Source organism: Sceloporus occidentalis, unplaced genomic scaffold, assembly GCF_023333645.1.
Source record: "Sceloporus occidentalis isolate IW3139 unplaced genomic scaffold, rSceOcc1.0.p SCAF_67, whole genome shotgun sequence".
Taxonomy (NCBI): domain Eukaryota; kingdom Metazoa; phylum Chordata; class Lepidosauria; order Squamata; family Phrynosomatidae; genus Sceloporus; species Sceloporus occidentalis.
This window is the reverse complement of record NW_028317047.1, coordinates 5,591,666-5,617,686: the sequence shown is the minus strand read 5'-3', so window position 1 is coordinate 5,617,686 and position 26,021 is coordinate 5,591,666. Positions and strand designations below refer to the sequence as shown.

Sequence of the window (26,021 nt, the reverse complement as noted above, 5' to 3'; positions counted from 1 at the left end):
CTGCATGTGAAGGCTAAGATTTCACATGTGTTTTTTGATGTGCCATATGACCACCAAACTTATCGCCCTCTGGGCATGCAGGGTTCTTCTACGTATTGTGCGTTGCCAACACCTTTAATGAAATCAAAGTTGATTGCGATGTACTGTTTCAAACACTTAAAGGCAAACTTTAATTCTATCTCCAACTATTGTTATGAAGACTTTGGCTCCAAGTGGCTCCATAAGAGTCACAGGGCACCCTTGATTTTCTGTTGTACATTTCCTAATCTTTTTGCCCAAAGAAATCTATGTGATCATCCTTTGTATAATGTGCCACAGGGCCCACTACTGAAACACATTTCACACTAGAGTAAAATCTGTAAATTGTATTACAGACATTTTTCAGAGACAATTTGTGGATATTGCAACCTAAAACTAAACAAGCACATCAAATGCAGTCAACCACTGGAAAAAAAACACCACTCTAGTGGGACTCGAACCCACAACCTTTGAATATTGGCATTATTTTCGCATCAAAACTTTAATCTTACAAACGGAGCGCTAAACTGCTTTCCACACTTGTGTTAGATAGTTCTATTGTTTCAGATTACCATAATTTCTCACAAACAAATTGTGGATATTTGGAAATACAATTTAATGCTTCAATTAAAATCTGTCAGATTAAGATCTGTCAATAGTATTACAGAAATTTTTCAGAGACAATTTGTGGATATTGCAACTTACAACTAAACAAGAACATCAAATGCAGTCAACCACTGGAAAAACAACGACTCAGGTGGGACTCGAACCCACAACCTTTGAATGCCTTGCTCAAGTGCTAGAAGTCCAATGCGCTATCCATTGCGCCACAGAGCCTAGATATGTAGTCAGAAAACGTCATGAATCCACCTATCTGACTCACGCATAATCCTTCGTACATAGATGTTTCAAATGCATTAGTCGTTTCTGTGTCCTATGTTTGTCTGCGTGTTCTTAATTAACATCAGTCAGAGGAAGGACAGTGGTCATAAAAAGCATATTGTGCCATGTGAAGTAAAGGAAATATAGTTATGTTTCTCTATGAGAAACGTATCCACACATTTTTTTCTCAAACTTTACATGCAGACTGCGTGGCCTAATGGATAAGGCATCTGACTTCGGATCAGAAGATTGAGGGCTCGAGTCCCTTCATGGTTGGAGTTGCTGGAGGTTTGGTTCTGTTGTTCTTAAAAGTTCTTCGATATCAATGAATGTCAGGGAAGTGGAAACTAAGATTTCAATAGTTTCTTTCCATGTTACGTGTCACCCAAGATCTTTAGTCCCTCTTGGTATGAAAGGCAGACATGTCAAAACTAAGATTTCAAGTGTTTTTTTTCAATGTGCCATATGATCACCGAATGTAACCCCATCTTGGCCTACACGGTACCTCTACGGATAGTGCGTTGTTGCGAGATTTGATTCAATCAAAGTTGTCTGCAATTTACTCTTTCAAAAACTTTCAGCAAACATGAATTCTTTTTCCAACTATTGTTATGAAGACTTTGGCTCAAAGCGGCTCCATAAGAGTCACAGGCACCCTTGATTTTCTGTTGTACACTTCCTAATCTCTTTCCCCCAAGAAATCTATGTGACAGCTATTGGAAAGTATCCGACCTGGGTCGTTATTTTCAACTCTTTCGGTATGTCTTGTCTCCAAAGTGCGGAATAAGACTATCGCTTTCTGTCCAGACCTCGTGGCTTAATGGGTACGGTGTCTGACTTTGGATTGGAAGATTGCGGATTTGAGTTGTCTTGGGTTTGCTGATGGTTTAGATCCCCAGGTTACTGTGTTTTGAGTCTAGAGATTGTACATTGCTGTCTTATGTTATGAAATCAATGTCTTCTGCAATGTACTCTTTCAACGGATAAATTCAATCTTGGATTCTTTCTCAAAAAATTGTTGAATTAAACGAAGCTCAAAGCACAAAAAGAGATGACTGTCAGAAGTGGGATTTGAACCCACGCCTCCACATGGAGACGAGAAGACCCTCACAAAGAGAATATAGCATTACTTGAATCTGGCGCCTTAGACCACTCGGCCATCCCGACAAGCTACTGCTGCTACGAAAGAAGATATTTTTTTTACATGGTTTCAAGGCAAGGGACTAGCTCTTAGGGGACCTTTTGCCACTGCATTGGTTTAAAGTGGCTTCATTAGAGTCACAGGGTAAGCAGACTTGAGATCCTGCATGTGAAGGCTAAGATTTCACATGTGTTTTTTGATGTGCCATATGTCCACCAAACTTATCGCCCCCTGGGCATGCAGGGTTCTTCTACGTATTGTGCGTTGCCACCACCTTTAATGAAATCAAAGTTGATTGCGATGTACTGTTTCAAACACTTAAAAGCAAACTTTAATTCTTTCTCCAACTATTGTTATGAAGACTTTGGCTCCAAGTGGCTCCATAAGAGTCACAGGGCACCCTTGATTTTCTGTTGTACATTTCCTAATCTTTTTGCCCAAAGAAATCTATGTGATCATCCTTTGTATAATGTGCCACAGGGCCCACTACTGAAACACATTTCACACTAGAGTAAAATCTGTCAATTGTATTACAGACATTTTTCAGAGACAATTTGTGGATATTGCAACCTAAAACTAAACAAGCACATCAAATGCAGTCAACCACTGGAAAAAAAACACCACTCTAGTGGGACTCGAACACACAACCTTTGAATATTGGCATTATTTTCACATCAAAACTTTAATCTTACAAACGGAGCGCTAAACTGCTTTCCACACTTGTGTTAGATAGTTCTATTGTTTCAGATTACCATAATTTCTCACAGACAAATTGTGGATATTTGGAAATACAATTTAATGCTTCAATTAAAATCTGTCAGATTAAGATCTGTCAATAGTATTACAGAAATTTTTCAGAGACAATTTGTGGATATTGCAACTTACAACTAAACAAGAACATCAAATGCAGTCATCCACTGGAAAAATAACAACACTGGTGGGACTCGAACCCACAACCTTTGAATGCCTTGTCAAGTGCTAGAAGTACAATACGCTATCCACTGCGCCAAAGAGCCTCAATATGTAGACAGAAAACGTCATGAAACCACCTATCTGACTCACGCATAATCCTTCGTACATAGATGTTTCAAATGCATTAGTCGTTTCTGTGTCCTATGTTTGTCTGCGTGTTCTTAATTAACATCAGTCAGAGGAAGGACAGTGGTCATAAAAAGCATATTGTGGCATGTGAAGTAAAGGAAATATAGTTATGTTTCTCTATGAGAAACGTATCCACACATTTTTTCGCAAACTTTACATGCAGACCGCGTGGCCTAATGGATAAGGCATCTGACTTCGGATCAGAAGATTGAGGGTTCGAGTCCCTTCGTGGTCGGAGTTGATGGAGGTTTGGTTTTGTTGTTCTTTAGAGTTCTTCCATATCAATGAATGTCAGGCAAGTGGAAACTAAGATTTCAACAGTTTCTTTCCATGTTACGTGTCACCCAAGATTTTTAGTCCCTCTTGGTATGAAAGGCAGACATGTCAAAACTAAGATTTCAAGTGTTTTTTTTCAATGTGCCATATGATCACCGAATGTAACCCCATCTTGGCCTACACGGTACCTCTACGGATAGTGCGTTGTTGCGAGATTTGATTCAATCAAAGTTGTCTGCAATTTACTCTTTCAAAAACTTTTTTTTTTTTTTTTTTATTAGACCACATCACATACAATATAAAGAAAAACATATATATAAGCAGAAAGTGCCGATAATAAATATAGCAGCATATGTATACATATATTCATCATTCCACTTATAAATATAGCAGCATATATGTGCAGATATTCATCATTCCACTTACAGAGAATGGAACAAGTTTTTCTACTTTGTATATATAAGTTATTGATGCGTCTAAAATTGCAATATAAAACATATACAACACAATTAGACCGGGATTACAGCAAAACTTCCCAGTCTATACCCCACAACGAGAAAAAGAAGAAAAACAAAAAAAAACCCCAAAAAACCAAAAAAAACCACAAGAAAAAAAGAATCACCAACAAACCATCCATACAATACATTCAAACTGTCAAGCCAAGTTGATATAATCAGTATGTTTATACGTTATGTTATAAATTTGGGAGAATGTCAGGGTGCCGAGTCAGCCACGGTCTCCAGATGTTATGGAATTTCTGTAAACACTGGTGAGATAGAAAAAAGCCACGTTCCATCAAACATTGATGGCTGATTTGATTCACCACATGATACAAAGAATTAGATAATGATTGTAGCCATTGTCTAGCTAAAATTATCTTCATGGCTAGCAAGCATTGTACTATAAAAGCCCTTTGGTTAAATCGAAATCCGTTTAAATCAAAATGTAGTAGGGCTCTTCGCATAGTAGGTGCTATGTTTTGATTTAAAGTATCAGAAATGAGCTTAAATATATCTTGCCAAATACTTTGGATCTGTGGGCATTCCCACCAGATATGGTAGAATGATCCTAAAGAAGAACGGCATCTCCAACAGAGAGGGGACGCATTATAATTAAATTTACACTGTTTCACCGGGGTTATATACCATCTCCACATTATCTTGTAATGCAGTTCAATCATGTTGAGGCAATGCGAAATTTTATTAATTTCAAATAAACTACCAATCCATATATTTAAATCTATCAGACACTTTAAGTCTGATTGCCATGATTTTAATGCAATATGAACAAGGGGAGTTTCTATTTCTTCAAGCAGTATATACCACTTTTTTAGGCTTTTTAGAATAATTTCTGTAGAAAACATATCGCAGATCTTTTGACTCAAAATAGATGAGGACTGCACATACAAATGAGATCTAACATAGAAAGTTATCCTAAAGACATTGAAGGACTCCAGATTGCCGAATTCAAATTCCTCTGAGAGCTGAGAGAACGTTTTTGTTTTATCCTGTATCAAAATATCTATAATCCTTTTATTCCTATAGTTGGTCCAGTTTCTCAAATTTAATTGGGAGATATTATACTGGAGAGTTTCAAGCGGAGCTGTTGAAACTATTTTATTACGGAGGCCTAATCAAGGCTTAATATACTCCCAAAACTCCATAGAACTATGGAGAGTAATTGGTAGGTTATTTCTAATTGATTTAAGCTTAAAATGATGTAGCCAAAGTATGCATTCCAGATTTGAGAAGCCTGTCAGCTCTTGCTCAATCACAAACCAATCTAACAACGGGAGCCTGACCGGAATCATTTGAAGAAGATATAACCATTTGGGGACTATATAGGATCTAATGACATTCATTCTACCAAGCCAAGAAATAAAAAGGCCTTTCCACTCTTTAATTTGCTTAATCAATTCATCTCGTAATTTACTAAAGTTAACTTCTATAATTTCCGAAATCTTGATTGGGATTACAACCCCCAGGTAGTCGATTTTATCGGTCGCCCAAGAGAATTCGAAGGATTCCTCAATGCTAGTTTTTGATGAAGCCGAGATATTCATCATTACAGCTTGTGTTTTTGTGATATTCAATTTATAATTCGAGAAGCTGCTAAATAAATTAATTTCGGCCATCAAATGATCAACTGAATTTAACGGATCATACAGAGATAGTAATATGTCATCCGCGTATAGACAAAGTTTATTTTCCAAATCACCAATTCTTATTCCTTTAATGCTTTTATTGAGTCTAATTCTCGAAGCTAATGGTTCTAATGTGAGAATATATAGCAAAGGTGCCAATGGGCAACCTTGTCGAGTCCCGTTATTTAATCTAAAACGTTCCGATTTAAAGCCTTGACCAACTACCATTGCGGTTGGTGTTGTATACAACGCCATAACAGCTCGAATAAAGCCTTCACCAAAGCCATAAGACCTCAATGTCTGTTCTAAGAAGGTCCAGTTAACCCGGTCAAAGGCCTTTTCCGCGTCCAAAGCCAAGAGGATTGATGGAATTTCATGAGTGGTTACATATTCTACTATGTCAATAATCTTACGGACATTATCACTAGATTGTCTTCCTTTTATAAAGCCAGACTGATCTCTACAAATTAACTGTGGGCACAATGGTTTTAAACGGGCAGCTAGTATTGAAGAGTATATTTTAGTATCCAAATTAATCAAAGAGATTGGCCTATAATCGGACACTTTCAAGCACTCTTTCCCAGCTTTAGGTATAGGAAGAATAATAGCCTCCAACATGCCATTAGGAAAGGACTTATTTGCGCTGATTTCGTTGAACATACTTGTTAGGTGCGGAACTATCAATTTGGACAGTTTTTTATAAAACAGTGCTGTATATCCGTCGGGACCAGGAGCTTTACGTACTTTTAGTTTTTTTATCGCTACATTTACTTCACTCTCCAAAAAGGGAGCGTCCAATTGTTCTATCAATGTATCAGTCAACTTCGGCAATCTGGAGTCCTGCAGATATTGTCTCATCTGTACATCATCTTGGGATTGACCTACAATATTATACAGGGATGTATCAAACTTACCAAAAGATGTCCCAATATTATCAGGACTAGAAATATATTTATCCCCATCTATAAGTTTAAGAATTCGATTTTTTAAATTTCTATTTTTTTTTTTTTCCTTTTTTTTTTTTTTTTATTTTTTTTTCTTCCTAAGGTATCTAAAACATTCTCCTATTGGGAGATTGAAATCAGCTTGTAATTGCTGGAACGTCTTAATTGTGTCTCCCTCGATTAAATCTTGTATTTTATTTATGCCGCTCTGTTTCCAAGCAAAAAGGTTTAAATTTTCTATCATATATTCTAAAGTAGAGATAGGAAGACTAGTTGGTATCATACCCTCTAGTCCCAGTTTTGATTTAATCTCATGCCAATTTCTTACTATATGCCGCAATGCTAGACTAGTTCCTGTTGCAGTAATTTCAATGGCTTTCCTAGAGGAGATCCAGAACAGATATTGTAGGTCCCCATTTATATTATTACCCGGTAGTTCCCCTTTATACCAGATTTCCTGTCTTGCGTTATTCGCTTGTGTTAAGATAGCCTGCATGAATAATGCCGCTTGTGCATATTCTCTTATCAGGGGGACTGCCAATCCGCCTTGATTTCTATTTTTTATAATAACTTGAAATTTCAATCTGGGTTTTTTTTCTCCCCATATAAATTTATTAATCAATCGTTGGATTAGTTCTAACCAGCTCACCGGAACTATATGTGGAACCATCCTGAAGATATAGATAAACTTAGGCAAAGTATATGAATTAACCACATTTATTCTCCCCCACCATGAGATATATAGTCCTCTCCATTTTTTAAAAGACAGATTCATATCTCTGATTAGGGGGAGGAGATTAATCTCCATCCAAGATTTAGGTACAGAGTTAATTCTTATTCCCAAGTAAGTAAAGTTATCTTTAACCCATTTGAATCCCACTGTCTCAATGCATTGTCTTTGTGTATAATCCAAATTGAAGGGTAAAGCCATTGACTTATCGATATTCAATTTATAGTTAGAGACCCAGCTATATTGATCTATCCATTTCATAATATGTTTTATGGAGTTTACTGGGTCCCTAATTGTCAATACACATCGTCTGCATATAGTTTAATTTTTTGCATTCTCCCTTTTCCACAGCCCCTCACATTATGATCCGCCCTGATATCTCTAGCTAGGGGTTCTAGAGATAAAACGTATAATAGCGGAGAAAGAGGACAGCCCTGACGAGTGCCATTCGAGAAGGGGAACCAATTTGATATGATTCCAGGACCTACTACTTTACCCATTGGTTTAGTGTATAGAGCCATTATTGCATGGTATATTCGTCCTCGAAATCCAAAGGCTTTCAATACTCCTGCCATAAATCTCCAACTGACCCTATCGAAAGCCTTCTCGGCATCTAGCGAGAGGGTCAGTTGTGGAATATTAGTTTTAAGATTTTCCTCAAAAATACCAGCAATTGCTCTTATATGACTAGTAGCTAATCGATTCTTAATAAAGCCTACTTGATCTGTATGGACTAGTTGTGGTAGTACTACACTTAATCTATGGGCCAATATTGCCGCATATATCTTAGCGTCTGTATTGAGGAGAGATATCGGTCTATAGCTAGTTATCTCTTCCGGATTTTTATTTGATTTTAAAATTGGTGTTATATTCCCTCTTAAAAGTTCTTCTGGAAGGGATCTTCTAGCTATACTTTCATTAAATACCCTTACTAAATATGGGGAGAGTTCCTCTATGTATAACTTATAGAAACTTGAGTCAAAACCATCAGGACCTGGTGATTTTTTTTGTTTCAGCTCTCGAATTCTATTCTGGACCTCCTCCAGAGTAATTTGAGCATTTAAACCTGTCAAAGCTTCTTCCGAGATCTTAGGAAAGAATCTCATTGAAAAATAATCTTGGATATCTGTTTCTGTTGCATTATCTGGTAAATTATATAAAGCTTTGTAATAATCATTAAAAGCTTGTGCTATTTCATTCGGGTCCATCAGGATATTACCTTTATATGATATTTTAGAGATAATTCTTTTTTCTCTTCTATTTTTTAACAAGTTCGTGAGCATTTTATCTGCTTTATTTCCCTTGTAATATCTTTTAGAATTTAATGCCATCAAAACTTTATTGGTTTGTTCCATAAGTTTTATATTTATCTTGGTCTTTATAACTTCAATTTTCTCAGTAATTAATTTAGAGGGGGTCTGTTTGTTAATCTTATTTAGCTGGAATAAAGTTATATATAAATCCGATAATTTGGCTTCTGTATTTTTTTTAATATGTGCCGCTAATTTAACAAAATGCCCCCTTATTACTGCTTTGTATGTACACCATAAGTTGGATGCAGACATATTATTTACATCATTTTCTTTAAAGAATAGTTGGGTTATTTCTTTTATATATTCAACATCTGCATTTTTCCTTAATAGGTTGTAATTCAACCTCCATTCTGAAGCCAATTTTTTCACAGAGTCTTCTATGTCCATAGTTACCAAGTTATGGTCAGACCACGTGATTTCATGGATTTTAGTATTTTTAATTTTTGATGTCAACCCGATATCTCCCACAATTAGGTCTATACGGGAATAAGCACAATGCGTTTTAGAGAAACAGGTAAAGTCTCTTTCGGTTGTGTGTAATATACGCCAAATATCATATAAACTATGTCTATTTAGTAGGGATTGAAGTCTGTTTGCTTGTGAAATAACACTGCGTTCTTTATTTAACTTTTTGAACGACTTTTTATCTAAATGGGGGTCTAGCACACAATTAAAATCTCCCATCCAAATTAATGGGCCTTGTTTTATTTTTAAAGTTTTCTCCAAAATGTTTGTTAAATAAATTACAGGAGAGCTATTAGGAGCATATATGTTGAGTAATGTTAGTATCATATTATTTATCTCTACTATAGCTATGATATAACGGCCATCTAGATCTATATCCATATGTTTAATTTTTACGTCTATATCTTTAGAGAATAAGATCGCAACCCCCCTTTTTTTTTTTGTTTTCAAAGATGCCTCTACGCATAGGGGATAGTTCTGATTTTTTATATTGATTTTATCTATTGTTCGCCAATGTGTCTCTTGTAAAAAGACAACATTTATCTTCTCTTTCCACAATCTCTGGAGAGCTAAAGATCTCTTTTGTGGGGAATTAAGCCCTTGAGTGTTAATCGTGCCGAATCTAATTAAACCCATTAGAAATTTTATACTTAATCTTTCTATCTCGCTTCATACAGAACTTGGATTGTATAAAATTAAAATAAACATGAATAAAATAAAAAAAAATACAACAATTACACAACATATAAAACACATATATTTTTAGGTAGAGTGACACCATGTCACACCTCCTATTTCTACAATCACCCCCTATATTGCAGAAATGTTTTGCCATCTCACAGATGGCAATTTGGAGCCCTGGGCTAAAGAAAAAAAAAAAAAAAAAAAAAAAAAAAAAATGAATAATAATAATTATTGGATATAGGTATAAGTGATTAAAAAACTATATAACTCAATTCTTATCCCCAATGTGTATCTACTATTAATGATCCTAGGTGAGCAATTTCAGTGTCTTATCTATTCTTATGTCCATAATCTATATCTGTCAGGTCCAAATTTATATAATGATAACCAAAAAAAAAAAAATAGTGGTGTCCAAGGTTCAAGAATATTAAGAATTATCAATCTTGTCCATTAATAATTAACAAGATTACCTAATATCACCATACTGTGAGATATATTATACATTACCTACTCTTATGTATATTATTAATTTATATCTAGATCCAAATTCCATAAAATCATTTCATTTTATATAGTGATATCTCAGAATTAAATATGTAATATATAGAAAGAAAACACCAAAAAAAGGGAAATTATACATATAATAGTACATCCTCTATGTATAGCTATTTAATAATCCTTAGTGATCATTTTTCAGTGTCTTATCTTCTTTTATATCCATAGCCTATAACTGTCATTACTAGCCTTATGATATGTAGTAGTGTTTAATATTTTTAAAATAATATCGTGATATCCGAGATTTAAAAAATATTAAGTGTTGTCCATCCTATGTATTACCAATTAACAGTGTTACCTAATACCCTAAAGACCTAAGGAGATAATGATATCCAAGGTTCAGGAATATCTTATCTATTAATAATTGACATTATTACCTAATATCACCATGCTGTGAAGTATATTGTAGATTACCTACTCATATATATTATTAATTTATATCTAAATCCATAGTCATTTTGTTTTCTATAGTGGTAAAAAAAAAAAAAAAAAAAAAAAAAAAAAAATAATGAAAAAGGACATTATACATGTGATAGCACATCACCTATGTGTATCTATTTAATAATCCTTAGTGATCATTTTTCTGTGTCTTATCTTCTTTTTTATCCATAGCCTATGGCTATCATTTGCTAGACTTATAATATATGGTAGTGTTTAATATTTAGAAATATAGTGATATCCAAAAATAAAAAAAAATATTAAGTGTTGTCCATCTTATCTATTACCAATTAACAGTGTTACCTAATACTCTAAAGTCCTAAAGAGATAATGGTATCCAAGGTTCATGAAAATTGAAAATTATCAATCTTATCTGTTAGCAATTGACAATATTACTTAGTATCACCATACTGTGAAGTGTATTGTAGATTACCTACTCATATATATTATTAATTTATATCTAAATCCATATTCTATATAGTGATTTTGTTTTAAATAGTGATACCCAGAAAAAAAAAAAAAAAAAAAAAAAGAATTAAATAATAAAAACAAATAAATAAATAAGTAAGTAGGTCCTCCAACGTTAGGAGTTAGCTGCTGCTATTAATTTATGTTCTAGTAGCCACTTTTTCAGATTCTCAGGCGAATCAAACGTCCATGTTTTATACTCGTAAGTTAGAATTATTTTCACTGGGAACGCCCATCGGTAGCGAATTTGTTTTTGTCTTAAGATTTCAGTTAAATGTATATATTGTCGTCTCTTCATTCGTGTATAGTAGGATAAGTCCGGAAAAATTTTTATGTTTTTAAAAGGTTCTTGTGGTGTTACTTCTCTGTGTGCTCTCAGTATCTTTTCCTTTGTGCGCGAATCTGTGCAACAGATTAAGATATCTCGAGGAGTCTCTAATGGTAAGTTTGATGGTTTCATCGTCCTGTGGCACCGTTCCCACATTGGGGTCTGATCTTCTTAATAAACTCCAATTTTTGAAAGATATTCTTTAAGATATTTTTCCAGATGCTCTTTAGAGACGGTTTCCGCTATCCCTCTAATCCTCAGATTTAGTCGTCGTGATTGATCCTCTAGATCTGCCATTTTTTCTTCAATGATATCAATTTTCATATTGTATTGTTTAATATTATCCTGGTGCATTAAGTCCATCATTATTAAATTTTCAATTTTCTCTTCATTTACTTTGACTCTGGTAGCAAGTGCCAAAAAATCAGTTCTCAAATCTTGAATCTGTAAGTGTATTTCTTGTTTTATCCTCTCAAACTGTTTGTCAAGTGCGGTATTCAAATATTCCTGTATTTGTGGGATCGGATCCAGGAGAGGTAACGTCATACTGTGTTGCTCTTCTTCACCCGAACTCGATCTATTCATTGCAACTTCTGCATCTGATCTTTCTTTTTCAAGTTTCGAAGTTTGAGGGGAGAAAAAGGATAATCTTTTATCCGTTCTATCCTTCCTATCCTCTCTTTTGTCTCTTCTTGTAGGTTTTTCAGCCACTTTTTTTGAGGCCATCATGAGGGAAAAGATTTTTTTATTTTTTTTTTATTATTTTTTTTCCTTTCCTTTTTTTTTTTTTCCCCCCCTTTCTTTCCTCCGTCTCTCTGATTTCTATTTTTCTTTTCCCCCTCCTATCTCTCCTCTTTCATAGATCCAAATAACTTTATGTACTCTCTTTATATACCAGGATCACCTCTTTTTTTTTTTTTTTCCCAAAAATCCTTAGAACCAGATAATTTAAGTTATTGTTTCATGAATACAGATGTCTATCTACTAAAGTATTCTCTTGTATTATAAACAGAAGGTTCTTTAAGAGCGGATTTTTTATAGCTTATTCTTTCCAAAAGTTCATTTTATAAAGTTTGTGAATATTTAGTTAGCCAGAGACGAAAATTATCAAAAGTATGGGGCTTCCAAGATCTATAGTTCATATCATTTAGTTGATCAAGCATGTATATCGTGAGAGCAGAACGAGAAAAATAAAGAAAAAAGAAAAAAATAAATTCATGGACTTATCTGAGAAGATGTGCAGTTTCCAAAAGTCTGCAGTTCATGGTAATTCTGAAGTATATATGTTCAATCGGATCGGGACTTTTTAGAGTTAATAAAATCAGCCATATATATAAATCGGCATTTTTTTTTTTTTTTCTCCCGAGTTAATCTTCTTTTGTTGAACTCAAGCGCTGTGTCGGCGTAGTGCCGGTAATGCCGATAAGACTGCCGGTATGGTGCCGGTATAATGGCAATATGGTACCGGTATGGTGCCGGTATAGTGTCGGGATGATGCCGGGAAGATGCCGGGATGATGCCGGGAAGATGCCGGGATAATGCCGGTATAGTGCCGGGATAATATCAGGAGCAGCAAGCCGTCGGAGGAGATACTCGAGGTTTTCGCGCCCAGGGCTCCAGAACGCCGCGCGCGAGCACGCTTACGTGCTACGTCATCGCTGAATAAATTTCTATTTTTTAATTGGTTGGTAAGCTGTTTCTCTGCCCGGTTCCCAGCGTAGTAGAATTTTTGCTTTAACTTAATCAAATTATAATTTGCTTTACTTATTAAACGGTCCTCAATTTCTTTTTTGATTTTAATCATATTCATAATGTCTTGTTCTCCATGAGATTGACCGCACTTCCTTTTTAAATTACTCAATGAAATATATAGATCAGACAATTTTTCTTTTCCTTTTTTCCTATTATATGCATCTTTTTTAATTAAATATCCTCTCAAGACACATTTATAAGCGCACCAGATATTACCCAGACTCATATTATGCGTCAAATTCTCAAGAAAAAACTGAGTGGTCGTCTGGGAAATGTAATCAAGAGAATCCTTACAGCCTAATGATGATTCATTTATCCAAGGGCGTAAAGTCAAATGAAATTTCTTTTCTATTTCCAGACAAACTGGATCATGATCTGTCCAGGCTGCATTTCCTATACTAATGCGCTTACAATCTGAAATCACGTTCGCTGTAGTTAATATAAGATCTATACGTGAAAAAGTCTTATGTCGACCCGAAAAAAAGGTATAATCTTTGTCTGCCGGTCTCAACGTCCTCCAAATGTCATAGAGTTTATATTTACCAAGAGTAATACTGAAAGCATTAGATAAATTAACTTGATTTCTGTTAGGAGTTCTACCTCGGGGACTGGGAGTGTCCAATACTGCATCAGGAGCACAATTAAAGTCCCCCATACACAAAAAGGTTCCCTGGGTATATTTCTGAATTTTTTGTAGTGTGCCATTTAAGAAATGGTTCTGTTTATAATTAGGTGCATATATATTCAAAATAGAAAATAATCTCTCGTCTAATTTACACACTATGAAAACATATCTAGCGTGAGAATCCTTCTGCTTATAGATCAACTCAACTTTAATTTTATTTGAGATTAGGATAGCTACACCTCGCTTTTTCCTGCTAGGTAACGATGAATGTTCAAGCACCATATATCTTTTATTGTTCAGTCTGTAGATATCTGCATTTTTCAAATGTGTTTCTTGGACGCAACATATGTCTATATGATGATTATTTATATAATTGAATAGCGAATATCTGTTATGAGGCAGATTTAAACCTTGAACATTCAACAAAATAATCTTAAATAGATCTTCCATGTTTCGGATGGTTATTATAACTAACATAAACCTGATAAGGCTTGACACCCTCACAATCCATACATCCTACATCCACACACAAATAACACAATTTACAAAAATTAATGGAAGCCCAAATACTATCCAAACATCGGAGAAAAAACCCAACATTCTCCCAGGATATAGTAACTCCACCTTGTTGAGGAGCTATACGGGAACTAATCTATATTGAGGAAAGAATAATAAATAGACCAAATGGGTGAGGGGGGAAAAAAAAACCAAAAAAAAACCGAAAAAAAAAAAATAAACAAAAAAAAAAAAACTAGTGTATTTGGCAGTTAATCATATTAATCTTGTCTATGCCAAAATTAATCCTAAGTGATCAATAAAGATATCTTAGGGAAATAAGATCCCGTAAAAATATAAAAGATTTAAGTTATAAGTATAATTATGTGTTAAGTGGCATATATCGTGAAATTAGAAACACCATACTCCAAATGGTAAAATGCTTTATATCTAATTACATTTTTTTTTAAAACTAAGTGTGGATTAAATTATATCATTATTGCATATGTACATACCCTTCAAATCCATTAATTCACCAATACCTGTAGTTTAATAATAGCACAAGTGAATATTCCTCCTACACTCCTTCAAAAACCATATAATATGAGATTACACCTATATAATTTTGTATAAATAACACACACTAAAAAAAAAAAAAAAAAATCCCCCCCCAGAAGTCGCGCATCCGCGAGATTATTATTGCAAACCATGTACTACATTTCCTTTAAGCCAACTCCTAGCTTCATCAACCGTTGATAGCTTAACTGGTTGATGCTGAGCGGACATAATAAACAATTTTACTGGGAATCCCCACGAGTATCTAATATTTTGCTCTCTCAAAATCTTGGTCACTTCTTTAAATTCAAATCTCTTTTGTCTAGTAAATAGAGAGAGATCTTGAAAGAACATTAAGTTTTGAAATTTATCTACTTTCGGAACATATTTACTTGTTGCCAATAATATTTTGTATCGTATAAAGAAAGTTGAGAAGCGAATAATTATATCTCTGGGTTTTCCTTCAGCAAGATTCTTTGGTTTTAACGTTCTGTGTACACGTTCAATCATATCGTCTCTATCAACATCACGGATGCCCATATCTAAAAACAATTCTTTCAAATACGTTCTGATAGAGTCCTGCTTAATATCCTCCGAAATGCCATGTATCCTTAAGTTCTTCCTGCGTGTGCGATCCTCGGCGTCATTTAATTTTTGTTCCAGGTTTCTTATGATGTTCTCTTTATGGTTAAGGTCATCTTTAATTGATTTTAACTCTAATTCAAGAAACTCATTCTTTTGCATAATTAGATTGAAACATTCTTGCGTTTTTTTAAATTCACTTTTCCACTCCATGTTCACTTTCATGAGTTCATCTTTAAATGAGTTCAGCTGAGATTCCATACATAATTGCAAATATTCTTTGGTAATCATTTGAGTAGATTGTGCTGCAGGACTTAAAGAGTGTCTTCCAATTTCATCAATAGTGGAATCAGATAAGCACACAGATTCCTCCATTTTCCTATGAACCTGGGGTGAAAATAGCATAGAAATCTTTTTTTCTTTTTTTTGGTCTAGATCTCTTTTCTCTCTTTTTTTTGATTTTGGATCCTCCCTTTTTGACGCCATCGTGTCCTCTTTATTATTGTAAATATCGAAATAAACAAATAAAAAGATTATGACTATATTTTTTTTCTTTTTCTTTTTTACTTTTTTTTCCTGTCCTTTTCCTTTTTTTTTTTTTTTTTCTTTCTTTTTTTTTCTTCTTATAACCACAGTTCAAGTATTGAGTGATAATCAAAATTTTATAAATTCATTAGTGAAGTATGTGTCAAAATTCATTAGTGAAGTATGTGTCAAAATATGAATCAAAATATATGATCCCAAAATCAATAATTTATATATAGACCATGATCCACTAGTTGATTAGAATCACAGAGACAAATCAAATTTCACCTCCTTCCAAGCTTGATTAGATTAAGGTGTCCTATTCCAGCATAATTATAATAATTAATAATTTAAATTAGATTTCAACATGATTAGAAGACGCAAGCCGTATCACGTAGTGGAGATAAACTGGATCAGTTAATTCCATCCAAATCTGAATTCATGTGTATAGATAATGGGTTGATAACATAATTGATAGCATGATTGATAGGATGATTGGTAAAGTTGAATTCATATAAAGGGATCAATTTTCTTACTCCTGTGTAGCTTGATTAAATTATAAAGTCTGTTTTCCAACATGATTAAGTTATAAAGTCTGTTTCCAACATGATTATAGTACTTTCAATATATTAGTATAATCATACATTTTTTCCCTTTTCCTTTTCTTTTTTCAATGGAAATATCCCTAGATCTGTTACCAAATTAGAATCTCCTCCACCATCATGATTGTAATATAGACAGGTTCCAAAAAATAATTCCAATCTTGATCCAAAAATAAATAAATAAATAAATAAATAAATAAATAAATAGAAAGTACTTTTGACGATTTCCAGGAACTCTGAAGATCCCACTCGGACACCTGCCACAGCTCCTCAGGATCAAAAATCTGTAGCGCGTTTCCCCGCCAAATATTAGATTTCTCTCGGTCTCATTCCAGCTTCCAGCATAACGGCAACATAGCCGAGTCCTTCAATATGGAGCATCAATCGGTAGCTGCCACACCTCAGGATGTTCTCCCGGGGTTGCTGCAACCGAAGAACTTCCAAGGAAGCCGGGGGAAGAAACCGTACGCTAGCCACACGCTGAGAGTTCGCAGCAAGATCGTCAGGCATACCGGGGAGGCAGATCGCAGGACGCCATCACCTGAAGTTCATCCCGCACGCTCCAACGCTCCACCCCGTGAGGGTCTCACGTCATCACACCACCGTCCAGTTTTTTTTTATCTTCTTTTTCCAACTATTGTTATGAAGACTTTGGCTCAAAGCGGCTCCATAAGAGTCACAGGCACCCTTGATTTTCTGTTGTACACTTCCTAATCTCTTTCCCCCAAGAAATCTATGTGACAGCTATTGGAAAGTATCTACACCTGGGTCGTTATTTTCACCTCTTTCGGTATGTCTTGTCTCCAAAGTGCGGAATAAGACTCTCGCGTTCCGTCCAGACCTCGTTGCTTAATTGGTACGGTGTCTGACTTTGGATTGGAAGATTGCGGATTTGAGTTGTCTTGGGGTTGCTGATGGTTTAGATCCCCAGGTTACTGTTCTTTTGAGTCTAGAGATTGTACATTGCTGTCTTATGTTATGAAATCAATGTCTTCTGCAATGTACTCTTTCAACGCTTAAATTCAGTCTTGGATCTCAAAAAATTGTTGAATTAAATGAAGCTCAAAGCACAAAAGAAAGATGACTGTCAGAAGGGGGATTTGATCCCACGCCTCCACATGGAGACTAGAAGACCCTCGCAGAGAGAAGATACCATTCTTGAGTCTGGAGCCTTAGACCACTCAGCCATCTTGACAAGCTACTGCTGTTAAGAAAGTAGATATTTTTTTACATGGTTTCAAGGCAAGGGACTAGCTCTTAGGGGACCTTTTGCCACTGCATTGGTTTAAAGTGGCTTCATTAGAGTCACAGGGTAAGCAGACTTGAGATCCTGCATGTGAAGGCTAAGATTTCACATGTGTTTTTTGATGTGCCATATGACCACCAAACTTATCGCCCTCTGGGCATGCAGGGTTCTTCTACGTATTGTGCGTTGCCAACACCTTTAATGAAATCAAAGTTGATTGCGATGTACTGTTTCAAACACTTAAAAGCAAACTTTAATTCTTTCTCCAACTATTGTTATGAAGACTTTGGCTCCAAGTGGCTCCATAAGAGTCACAGGGCACCCTTGATTTTCTGTTGGAAATTTCCTAATCTTTTTGCCCAAAGAAATCTATGTGATCATCCTTTGTATAATGTGCCACAGGGCCCACTACTGAAACACATTTCACACTAGAGTAAAATCTGTCAATTGTATTACAGACATTTTTCAGAGACAATTTGTGGATATTGCAACCTAAAACTAAACAAGTACATCAAATGCAGTCAACCACTGGAAAAAAAACACCACTCTAGTGGGACTCGAACCCACAACCTTTGAATATTGGCATTATTTTCGCATCAAAACTTTAATCTTACAAACGGAGCGCTAAACTGCTTTCCATACTTGTGTTAGATAGTTCTATTGTTTCAGATTACCATAATTTCTCACAGACAAATTGTGGATATTTGGAAATACAATTTAATGCTTCAATTAAAATCTGTCAGATTAAGATCTGTCAATAGTATTACAGAAATTTTTCAGAGACAATTTGTGGATATTGCAACTTACAACTAAACAAGAACATCAAATGCAGTCAACCACTGGAAAAATAACAACACTGGTGGGACTTGAACCCACAACCTTTGAATGCCTTGCCAAGTGCTAGAAGTCCAATGCGCTATCCATTGCGCCACAGAGCCTCGATATGTAGACGGCAAACGTCATGAAACCACCTATCTGACTCACGCATAATCCTTCGTACATAGATGTTTCAAATGCATTATTCGTTTCTGTGTCCTATGTTTGTCTGCGTGTTCTTAATTAACATCAGTCAGAGGAAGGACAGTGGTCATAAAAAGCATATTGTGGCATGTGAAGTAAAGGAAATATAGTTATGTTGCTCTATGAGAAACGTATCCACACATTTTTTCGCAAACGTTACATGCAGACCGCGTGGCCTAATGGATAAGGCGTCTGACTTCGGATCAGAAGATTGAGGGTTCGAGTCCCTTCGTGGTCGGAGTTGATGGAGGGTTGGTTTTGTTGTTCTTTAGAGTTCTTCCATATCAATGAATGTCAGGCAAGTGGAAACTAAGATTTCAACAGTTTCTTTCCATGTTACGTGTCACCCAAGATTTTTAGTCCCTCTTGGTATGAAAGGCAGACATGTCAAAACTAAGATTTCAAGTGTTTTTTTTCAATGTGCCATATGATCACCGAATGTAACCCCATCTTGGCCTACACGGTACCTCTACGGATAGTGCGTTGTTGTGAGATTTGATTCAATCAAAGTTGTCTGCAATTTACTCTTTCAAAAACTTTGAGCAAACATTAATTCTTTTTCCAACTATTGTTATGAAGACTTTGGCTCAAAGCGGCTCCATAAGAGTCACAGGCACCCTTGATTTTCTGTTGTACACTTCCTAATCTCTTTCCCCCAAGAAATCTATGTGACAGCTATTGGAAAGTATCTACACCTGGGTCGTTATTTTCAACTCTTTCGGTATGTCTTTTCTCCAAAGTGCGGAATAAGACTATCGCTTTCTGTCTGGACCTCTTGGCTTAATGGGTAAGGTGTCTGACTTTGGATTGGAAGATTGTGGATTTGAGTTGTCTTGAGGTTGCTGGTGGTTTAGATCCCCAGGTTACTGTTCTTTCGAGTCTAGAGATTGTACATTGCTGTCTTATGTTATGAAATCAATGTCTTCTGCAATGTACTCTTTCAACGCTTAAATTCAATCTTGGATTCTTTCTCAAAAAATTTTTTAATTAAACGAAGCTCAAAGCACAAAAAGAGATGACTGTCAGAAGTGGGATTTGAACCCACGCCTCCACATGGAGACCAGAAGACCCTCACAGAGAGAAGATAGCATTACTTGAGTCTGGCGCCTTAGACCACTCGGCCATCCTGACAAGCTACTGCTGCTACGAAAGAAGATATTTTTTTTATATGGTTTCAAGGCAAGGGACTAGCTCTTAGGGGACCTTTTGCCACTGCATTGGTTTAAAGTGGCTTCATTAGAGTCACAGGGTAAGCAGACTTGAGATCCTGCATGTGAAGGCTAAGATTTCACATGTGTTTTTTGATGTGCCATATGACCACCAAACTTATCGCCCTCTGGGCATGCAGGGTTCTTCTACGTATTGTGCGTTGCCAACACCTTTAATGAAATCAAAGTTGATTGCGATGTACTGTTTCAAACACTTAAAGGCAAACTTTAATTCTATCTCCAACTATTGTTATGAAGACTTTGGCTCCAAGTGGCTCCATAAGAGTCACAGGGCACCCTTGATTTTCTGTTGTACATTTCCTAATCTTTTTGCCCAAAGAAATCTATGTGATCATCCTTTGTATAATGTGCCACAGGGCCCACTACTGAAACACATTTCGCACTAGAGTAAAATCTGTCAATTGTATTACAGACATTTTTCAGAGACAATTTGTGGATATTGCAACCTAAAACTAAACAAGCACATCAAATGTAGTCAACCACTGGAAAAAAAACACGACTCTAGTGGGTCTCGAACCCACAACCTTTGAATATTGGCATTATTTTCGCATCAAAACTTTAATCTTACAAACGGAGCGCTAAACTGCTTTCCACACTTGTGTTAGATCGTTCTATTGTTTCAGATTACCATAATTTCTCACAGACAAATTGTGGATATTTGGAAATACAATTTAATCTTTCAATTAAAATCTGTCATTTTAAGATCTGTCAATAGTATTACAGAAATTTTTCAGAGGCAATTTGTGGATATTGCAACTTATAACTAAACAAGAACATCAAATGCAGTCAACCACTGGAAAAACCACAACTCTGGTGGGACTCAAACCCACAACCTTTGAATGCCTTGTCAAGTGCTAGAAGTCTAATGCACTCTCCATTGCGCCACAGAGCCTAGATATGGACGCAGTAAACGTCATGAAACCACCTATCTGACTCACGCATAGTCCTTCGTACATAGATGTTTCAAATGCATTAGTCGTTTCTGTGTCCTATGTTTGTCTGCGTGTTCTTATTTAACATCAGTCAGGATAAGAGTGATGACGTAGTCACGTAACTACGTACGTTTGAGGCGTGGTGATGGGCCGGCGGATGGTGAAGGGGCAGCATGGCTAGCGCGGAAGTACCGTAATCCCAAACGCCGACCGCTGACCGCTGACCGCCGACCGCCGAATGTTAAACGCCGAGCACCGAGCACCGAGCATTAAGCACCGACCGCACGCAGTGACCAGTGCTGAGCCCTGAGCTCGGGACGGCTTCAGACGACGGTGCCTTTTCTTCTCCTCCTTGATGGGGGGTGGAATGGAGACAGAGTGCTGAGTTTTGGATGTGGAGCGGTGGGGATTGCCTGGACTCCGGATGACGAACCTTTGTTTTTTGGGTTCCTGACGGTTTCCTGACGGCGGTGCTTCATCTGTTGTTTTTGGTTTTTTTTGTTTCCTACGTTTTGGCAACCAATTGCGGCGTGAGTGTTAGAAGCTGGACGCGGATGCTAAGCGTGGCAGAGTGCCAATAAAGCTCCAATAAAGTTGGAAGCGGTAACCGTGAGTTTCCTGGCTACTGGCTATTACACTCTTGATATCTCTAAATGAAATTACTAAAACCTGAATTAGCTGGACGCGGATACTAAGCGTGGCAGAGTGCCAATAAAGCTCCAATAAAGTCGGAAGCGGTAACCGTGAGTTTCCTGGCTACTGGCTATTACACTCTTGATATCTCTAAATGAAATTACTAAAACTTGAATTAAACCAACAAGAAATACATGAAACATACGAACTGTGTATATATGTATAAATATATATATATATAAATACTCCCTTTTTTTTTTTTTTTTTTTTTGGAAATAACATCCTATATTGCTATTGAAGATTATACCTTTCATTTTTTGAAATCTGATGTGTATGGATTTGCATATAATTTGCACTAATTCGCCTTAAATAGATTCTGGTTTAAAGGCGTAAAGATTTTTAAAGGTCTCTTCTCTATAGATAAAAGCGGGCAACGATAATGCCTCCAAAAGGTGACAAAACTGGCAAGGGTGATAAAGAGGAAAAATCTAAAATGTCTGTGAAAACAAAGAAACCTCCTCCAATTAGTGCCTACTACTCTCCTAAAAGTCAAACGGATACTTCTGTCTTATCATCTAAATCGTCTCCAGATCGACTAAGTGAGATTAGTATAACCAACCCGCCAGATTATATTACAAAGACCAATTTGATGATGGCACTAGATTCTTTATATATTAAAATTAAAGCTGATTTGGACCATAATCTTAAAGAATATAAGGAAGAAATGACCCATATGAAGGTCACTTTAGCTGCTCAATCAAAAGAAATTACTATGCTACATTTGAAAATCAAACAGCTTCAATCTCAAAATGAAGTATTAAAAGCAGATTTAACAAGACAAGATCTTAAACTTGCAGACCTAGAAGACAGGTCACGCAGACAAAATCTTAAAATTCGTGGGATATCTGAAGATGTGATCGAACTGGAACCGTACTTGATGGAACTACTTTCAACATATATAGACTGTCCAAAATACGGTCCGATATTAATTGAAAGAGCCCATAGACTTCCGCTGCCTCCTAATTGGACACAAACAAATACACCTAGAGATGTTATTATCTGTTTTGCCAACTCCAGAATCAAAGAAGATCTAGTTAAAGAAATGAGAAGGAACCCTACTAAAATTGCAAAATTTGCATCCCTAACTACATATCTCGATCTTTCACGTGCAACCAGAATACACAGAAAAAAATATTTTGATATTACTACTGTCGCTCGTGTATCACTAGAGGAACTCACCGCAGGAGTTATTCTGCCCAGAAAACTGCTGAATAGGGAGAAGCCCCAACAGTGGTAATCCAGGATTTAGATGATCCCAACAGTGAGACACTCTCCGTGAACACAGGTAGCAGGTAAGTACTGAGTATGGCAAACAGGTACAGGTGAGGGTGTCAGACAAGCCGGGTCGGTACACAGGAGCAGGTTAGCAGACAAGCCGGGTCGGTACACAGGAGCAGGTTAGCAGACAAGCCGGGTCGGTACACAGGAGCAGGTTAGCAGACAAGCCGGGTCAGTACACGGGAGCAGGTTAGCAGACAAGCCGGGTCGGTACACAGGAGCAGGTTAGCAGACAGGGCAGCAGGTAAGGGAACCCCTCTGGGAACTCCTGCATAGACGGGCAGCCTTAGATCTGCTCGTCGAGGAGTTCCCGGATCCGACCCTCCTTCTCCCATGTCGGTGGTCGGTCTGTTCGCCGCCGACACGGAGCGAACGTGTACGTCCCTCGGGTGCCCGTGCGCCGCGAGCGGTAGTCCGCTCGCCGACCACGGGTCCGGAGGGAGAAGTATCGGGTCCCCGTGATCTGCGAGCAGACCCCCGCCCGCGGCTAACAGGACCCGAGGACGTGACTGTGACAACTACCTGTTTACGGCAAAATAATATTATTTATTCCTGGGGTTTCCCCACAAAATTGCGAATTAATTATCAAGGGAAAATCTATATTTGCAATGATCCTACACAAGCAAAGGACAATTTACTGAAATGGAATCTTACCATTGTGGAAGTTGAAGAATTTTGCTGATTCTGGATGTCAGTGCAATGATCTTTACCTCATTGCTTATTCTGCTGATAGCAGATAAGATAACACTACAATCACCTGTCTACCTCATTTCTTAGTTTACTTATGTCTTGTTTGTGTCTCGGAAGAATGTGTACATATGGTATGTTTTCGTATGTTTTCTTTGCTCTAAGTGCCTTGTTGCGAAAGAATCAGAGTCCGCCACGACAAAGGACAAGTTGTCCCTTTCTTGACCTTCTGTAAGTAAAGATTGCACATGTCTGGGGGGGGGGGCTATTTTTTTCTTCACCTCTTTAAACCGTGTGTGTCAGCAAATCAAAGTAAATATACCAACAGATGGCTAGACAATATGCTAATAACTGTTTGCGCTTCTTTGCCTATATATTGTTAGAAAATTAAGGAGGGGGAGAGAAGTCTGCGAACTGGACTCTCCCCTGTGCGCACTTGAATAAAGAAGCTCTTGCTTACTCAACTCATTGAACTGGTGTCGTCAGATTTCTTGCCGACATTCACACTTGGGGGCTCGTCCGGGATCCCAACAGTCTCGGAAGCGGTAACCGAAGGAACGGACTAAACCTTGATCCACCTAATCCTTGGCCATAAAAAAGAGGTAAGGCACCTTTTGAAATGCCTATAGTTTAATTATTGGGTGGATGAGGGTAAGGTCGTCCTCGGTATTCCATCCGGGTGACGGGATCCAGAGTTGAGTAAGTAAGACCTATAAGATCTTGAATTGTTTAATTCGAACTATTGTTTACTACATGGTCAGGGACCATTGTAAAGTACCTAGTTGTGAGAGACTAGTGTAACTATTGTTTACTACATGGTCAGGGACCATTGTAAAGTACCTAGTTGTGAGAGACTAGTGTAATTATTGTTTACTACATGGTCAGGGACCATTGTAAAGTACCTAGTTGTGAGAGACTAGTGTAATTATTGTTTACTACATGGTCAGGGACCATTGTAAAGTACCTAGTTGTGAGAGACTAGTGTAATTATTGTTTACTACATGGTCAGGGACCATTGTAAAGTACCTAGTTGTGAGAGACTAGTGTAATTATTGTTTACTACATGGTCAGGGACCATTGTAAAGTACCTAGTTGTGAGAGACTAGTGTAACTATTGTTTACTACATGGTCAGGGACCATTGTAAAGTACCTAGTTGTGAGAGACTAGTGTAGCTATTTGAGTACATAATCACGGGCTATTGTAAAGTACCTAGTGGTGAGAACTAGTGTAAATATTTTGAAGTACATAGTCACGGATTATTGTAGCGGAGGAGATGGGGAGTTTGTTGTCAAAAAATGTGCCTAAGGGGACGCCCTTAGAATATATGATAAGGAAACATGGAAAGGAGGCAGGAAAATATATGTCTCATTGGAAGTGAATATCTGAAGAGGATAATGAAAGCCGTTATGTTTGGCCAGCTGGCGGTAGTTTGAATGTAGAAGTATTAGATAATTTGAAAGAATGTTTGAAAATGTGTGATGTGAAAAGGAATGAGAGAATGATTTTCTTGAAATGGTATCAAGAAGGGTGGGACAATGTTAAAAGACAGAAACAGCAGAAGTTACTAGACCCCACCTGTTCTGCCAATTCCCAATATCCTTGCCGCCCGGCAGGTAACTTTAAGAATCAAAAGGGTGCTCAAACACCTCAACCTGTTGAGACTTCTAGGAAAGCACAGGAGGTGTCTGTAACCCCAGGACCACCTAAGGTCCATAATTTGCTATATCCATCCTTAGATCCATATGATCTATGGACTCAAGAATTATTTGACCCACTCCCATATAATGGACCTCAACCAGCAGATCCTAATATGCCTGGTTCTAATTAACACCCTGCAGGTCCAGAAGCAGAGTTGCCACTTTCTTTGGAGCTTGTCCGATTTGTACCACCAGCTCCTATTTCACCCCTAGACCAAGAAAGGCAATCTGATCCTCCTAAAATATCAAGGTCCAATATTCAGCCCACAGGACCATCATGTAGAACTAGATCCAGAAAGCCCCATTTAGATCCTCATTCAGATTCTGATGCTGAGGAAAAGACATTTGTGCATGCTATGCCCATGAGAGAGGCTGGGGGGGGCTAGAGGTGAGAGAGTGTCCCTCTATCTGTCCATCAACCATGGACACCAGGGGAATTATTGCTGTTGAAAGATCGATTCCCCAGACCTGAAATTGTTGGTCAGTTTGTAAAGAATTACGTAGTGTGTCTACTGCTTATGATCCAGTGAAAAAGGATTTTATGCAATTGTTTGATTTGGTTATGACTGACGCATAGAGTAAAACAGTTAATTGAAGCTTATAACAGAATTCCTGA

The 26,021-nt window shown here is 36.9% G+C and overlaps 6 non-coding genes across 6 annotated transcripts; 2 read left to right on the top strand and 4 right to left on the bottom strand.

Annotated features, from left to right (window-relative positions):
- Positions 1-767: 767 nt before the first annotated feature.
- Positions 768-855, bottom strand: TRNAR-UCU (transfer RNA arginine (anticodon UCU)). The gene is given in 2 exon segments: positions 768-803; positions 819-855. It is a non-coding gene; the product is annotated as a tRNA-Arg (tRNA).
- A 1,101-nt stretch (positions 856-1,956) lies between these two features.
- TRNAL-CAA (transfer RNA leucine (anticodon CAA)) lies at positions 1,957-2,067 on the bottom strand. The gene is made up of 2 exons: positions 2,030-2,067; positions 1,957-1,991 (listed from the first exon to the last, which is right to left on the bottom strand). It is a non-coding gene; the product is annotated as a tRNA-Leu (tRNA).
- Positions 2,068-3,304: 1,237 nt separating this feature from the next.
- Positions 3,305-3,377, top strand: TRNAR-UCG (transfer RNA arginine (anticodon UCG)). The gene has a single exon. It is a non-coding gene; the product is annotated as a tRNA-Arg (tRNA).
- A 15,342-nt stretch (positions 3,378-18,719) lies between these two features.
- On the bottom strand, positions 18,720-18,806 carry TRNAR-UCU (transfer RNA arginine (anticodon UCU)). Its single transcript is given in 2 exon segments — positions 18,720-18,755; positions 18,770-18,806. It is a non-coding gene; the product is annotated as a tRNA-Arg (tRNA).
- Positions 18,807-19,053: 247 nt separating this feature from the next.
- TRNAR-UCG (transfer RNA arginine (anticodon UCG)) lies at positions 19,054-19,126 on the top strand. The gene has a single exon. It is a non-coding gene; the product is annotated as a tRNA-Arg (tRNA).
- Positions 19,127-19,908: 782 nt separating this feature from the next.
- Positions 19,909-20,019, bottom strand: TRNAL-CAA (transfer RNA leucine (anticodon CAA)). The gene is made up of 2 exons: positions 19,982-20,019; positions 19,909-19,954 (listed from the first exon to the last, which is right to left on the bottom strand). It is a non-coding gene; the product is annotated as a tRNA-Leu (tRNA).
- Between the last annotated feature and the right edge of the window lie 6,002 nt (positions 20,020-26,021).